This window comes from Cibotium barometz, chromosome 8, assembly GCF_041138505.1.
Source record: "Cibotium barometz isolate CiBa-2024 chromosome 8, ASM4113850v1, whole genome shotgun sequence".
Classification (NCBI taxonomy): domain Eukaryota; kingdom Viridiplantae; phylum Streptophyta; class Polypodiopsida; order Cyatheales; family Cibotiaceae; genus Cibotium; species Cibotium barometz.
Window position 1 is genome coordinate 63,525,086 of NC_141053.1, and position 5,065 is coordinate 63,530,150.

Sequence of the window (5,065 nt, forward strand, 5' to 3'; positions counted from 1 at the left end):
GTGCAAATCACTTGTTTGCAACAACATGAAGCATGTAGTGGGTTCTATGATGACACATGGAGATAGTGATGATACATGGTATATGGATTTAAGAGTGTCAAATCACATGACTTGCATGGTGAGTGGTTTGGGCACATGAAACCAATGGGTGAAAAAGGATATGTGGAGACAGGTGATGACACTCAACATGCTATCACTTATGTTGGGAGTGTGCCATTAGTGATGCATAATGGTAAGGTGAAGTCTATGTCAGATGTTTTGTATGTGCCTTCCATTACAAAGAGTTTGGCTTCTGTTGGTCAAATGGTTGAGCAAGGATTATAGGTATGATTCAACGAGCATGGTTGCTTTGTTGAAGACTTTAAGAATGGCTATAGAGTAATTGCCAAAGGACAAGAAGGAAGATAGATTATTCAAATCGGATGCAGGTATTCCAGACTTGAAATTGGATATGTTTTCTAAAAGCCGTAATTGAAAAGATGCAAGGTAGAAGAGAGCTTGAGCTCTTGCAAGCACACACACACTCACAAAACCCTAAAAGAGAACACACAAGGTGAGAGGCTGAAAATCTTCTTCTTCTTTACACAACACTCAACACACCATATGCAAAGATAAGAGTACACCATATATGAAAAGGTACTCAACCAAATACATACTAATGTGGAAAGTGTTTGGGGTGATATAAGATCTTGTGCTATACTCTAATCACTTCAATGTGCATAGAGTGACCCTCCACCAATGGCTCCAATTTCATGCATACATTCTCTGTTCTTCTGTAGCTCAAAAACCATAATTTTGACCTCTTCAATAATGCATAGATTTGCTCCAAATCAATCAAGGGTTTGCATATGAGTTGCTATTCCATTCACCAATGCCACATACATGTGTTCTTCACCTATTACATGCATTTGCCTCTTTCCAATCAAGCTCTCAAGCTTTCCATTAAAGCTTGCAAAAACCAAAATTTTCACTTGCTTTGGGCAACTCAAATCTTGCTTTACTTGTGTCAAATCACATGCAATCCACTCCAGGGTGTTTAGCTTTGCTTACCCGTGGTCCTTAGCTTTTGGATCTATTGAGTAGGTGTGTGCTCTAAGCTTTTAGATCTATTGAGTAGGTGTGTGCTCTAAGCTTCTCTTTGCTCCAAGCTCCAAGATCCAATGGATAGCTCCAAAACAAAATTTTTCCTCTTCTTCACTCACTCACAAAAACCTAATAGAGAGCACCAGGCTCTGATACCATAATAAAAGATAGATAATAAGAGAGCACACACACACGAGTAAACCCTAATATATTGATGTAACCCTAACCATAGAGGGAAGCCATATCCACTCTCACACAATGCATAATAGAAGAAGACTACACAACCACACACTACATGTATTATGTTCAAACACCAAATAACCCTAACTAATGTCCACACGCTGTGGCCAGCTGGACGCGGCCATTTATTTCCACACACATGCTACTGTCTACCATGCGAGTGCATATCATGCCTGGTTCCAATTGTCATCGAGCTTGTAATGTCAACAGGATGGGCTATCACTTGAATTTATGTTAGCATTCTAGGACTATTTAAAAGATTGGGAATGGGACACTTAAGAAGGCCTTCTCTACAAGAGAGCTTGATAATGACTTGAGAGAAGGGTTAATCAAGTTACCCTAAACAACCTGCATGCTCATAACTTAACCATTGGAAGCCAATCACTCTTATTACTGTGATATACAAAATTTTGGCAAAGGTCATAGCTTTGAGAGTTAGCCCTTCTTTCCAAGAAATGATCTCCAATAATAGCATGGGTTTGTCAAAGGCAAATCCATATATGACAACATTTGGAGCTCTGCAAGGAAAGGATCTAGCTCAAAAAACAAGACATGAATGTGTAATATTCCAACTAGACTTTGAGAAGGCATATGACAGAATACACTGGTCATTTGTAGCTAGAGTAATGGAGAAAATGGGATTTGGCTATAGGATCGTTGCATGCATATACACTTTAACAATTGGAGCTCACTCCAAGCTTCTATTAAATGGGAGGTTAGTGGGGGGATTTGAAATTAGAAAATTTGTAAGACAAGGCTGTCCCCTTGCTCCATTGTTGGTGGTTGTTGTGGCTTCTTGAAAAGATGCAGGGGGGAAGAGAGCTTGAGCTCTCGCAAGCACACACACACACTCACAAAACCCTAATAGAGAACACACAAGGTGAGAGGCTGAAAATCTTCCTCTTCTCTTTACTCAACACTCAACACACCATATACAAGAATAAGAGTACACATAATATGAAAGGTACTCAACCAATACATACACGGGTTCTCTATAGTGTGAACCCGACTAAATGAGCTGGCGCTATAACTATGCCAGTCTCTAGAATGGCTGTCACACAGCCTGTCATCCCACTGGCCGCATATCTCCCATGATCTCACCAACCATGCCAGTGGTGTAAGTGTGGGGCCTATCCCCCAGGCGGGTCATCAGTGTCCACCGCCTCACTAGACGAGCTTGATATCTCAACACTCCCCCTCGAGCTCAACTCCATCTCATGTACACCAAGCGAAGCCCTGAATTTGTGGAGCTTCTCTGTACCCAATACTTTGGTGAAGATGTCAGCTACCTGATCCTCTGTGGTGACATAAACAAGGTCAAGATCTCCTGCCAAGACCTTCTCTCTGACGAATGGTAGTGAACCTCTATGTGCTTCGTACGAGCATGAAAGACTGGGTTCTTGGCCAACTGTATACTGCTAATGTTGTCACAGAAAATGACAACTTGTCTATCCACTGATAGACCCAAATCTACAAGTAGCTTTCTCAACCAAGCTACCTCACATGCTGCCATAGCAGCTCCTCTGTACTCATCCTCTGTACTGGATAGAGCAACCGTAGGCTGCTTCTTGCTGCTCCAAGTCACAGCAGCACTCCCCAAAGAAAACATGAATCCACTGGTAGATCTTCTATCTGAGATACTACCAGCCCAATCAGCATCAGTGTACCCATGTACACATATCTCTGTCCCAGTCTCATAGAATAGTCCACAATGCAAAGTAGACTTCACATACCTCAGTATGTGTCTCACTGCATCCAAATGCATTTTCCGTGGAACCTGCATAAACTAACTCACCAACCCAACAGCATAGCTCAAATCTGGTCTGGTGATCGTCATGTAGATCAAACTTCCTACTATGCTCCTGTACATAGTAGGATCCTCCAAGATCTCTCCTGAATCTGCACACTCAACTTGCCATTCTAATCCAATGGCATAGAAATAGGCTTACAGCCTTTTATACCATACTTGGACAACATGTCCAAGCCATACTGTCTCTACAGTAATCCAATACCATGTGGTGACCTAATCACCTCAATGCCCAAGAAATATCTGAGCTCCCCCAGATCCTTCATCTCGAACTTTTGTCTAAGCAAGATCTTTACATCAAAGATCTCTGTATCATGGTCCCCCGTAATGATCAAGTCATCTACATATATGACAACAAGCACAACTCCTCTATCACCATGTCTCACATACAGCCAGAAATCTGCATTGGCTACATGAAAGCCAATAGTGACAAGATATTCAGAAATCTTGTTAGACCATGCTCTTGGTGCTTGCTTTAAGCCATACAAGGCTTTATTCAACCTGCAAACATGCTCGGGGTGACCCACATCCTCATAACCAGGTGGCTGCAACATATACACCTCTTCTTGCAAATCCCCATGCAAGAATGCATTCTTTACATCCATCTGATGTAAAGACCATTGCTTTGATGCAGCCACTGCTATCACAACTCTCACCGTTACCATCTTGGCAATGGGGCTGAAAGTTTCCTCATAATCAATCCCATATGTCTGCGCATATCCTTTGGCTACCAATCTAGCCTTGTACCTGTTTATGCTTCCATCACACTGTTATGTTTAACTTTGTCACCCACTTGCATCCAATGGTTTTCTTGCCTTCAGGCAATTGCACTAAATCCCAGGTTTCATTTCCATATAGTGCATCCATCTCCTCATCCATAGCTTTCTCCCAACACACATTTCCAACAGCCTCATCAATGCATGTGGGCTCTACAACCTGCACAACCTTTGCCATATACGCATAGTGATGTGCCACATAACCATCATATATAAATCTCTGCACACGATTCTTCACTCTCCCTGATCTTCTTCGCAGCTTTTCATTCATGGCTTCCATAGCCTTCTTTACACCAGGTGTTCTCATAGCTGGGATCCCAAGATCCTCATCAAGGCTCATATCTAAGCCACTAGACTCTCCATCAACATGAGAATGCCCTGCAGAAATGTCAAGCATACCAAGGGGCTTAACCACTTTCTCTTTTCCTTTACGTGATGTACTAATCACATTTGCAGGGCTGGTATTATGACGTAGCCTGCCACTCCATGGTCTATCAATAGACCCACTAGATGAGGACTCTCCTGGTCCACTCAAAGACTGTGATTGCTGACCTGCATTCTGTGCAACCACACTTCCACTCACATCAGCCCCAATAGCTTCTTTTTCAGCAGCATACCAGCTGCACATCTCATCAAAGACAACATCCCTGCTTACCCTCAACGCACGTGTAGCAGGGTTATAACACCTGTATCCCTTTTGCTCAAGGGAATATCCAATAAACACACATTTTTCAGCTTTCGGATCCAGCTTAGTTCTCAGCTCATCTGGCACATGCACATATGCAATGCATCCAAAAACTTTCAGATGAGACAAATCTGGTTTTCTGCCAGTAAACCTCTCCTCTGGAGTTACATCATGTATGGTTGTAGTTGGAGTCCTGTTCATGATGTATACTGCTGTAGAAACAGCCTCAGCCCAATAGCAATGCGGCATATTCTTCTCTTCCATCAATGCTCGCGCAATCTCAGCAATGTGCCTGTTTTTCCGCTCAGCAACTCCATTTTGCTGCGGAGTGTATCTGCATGTGAACTGTCTTCGAATACCATTCTTCTTCAAAAATTCAGAGAACTCATTGGAGAAGTATTCTCCCCCTCCATCTGACCTTAGGCACTTGACATATTTCCCTGTTTGCTTTTCAACCCAAACTCTGAAATTCTG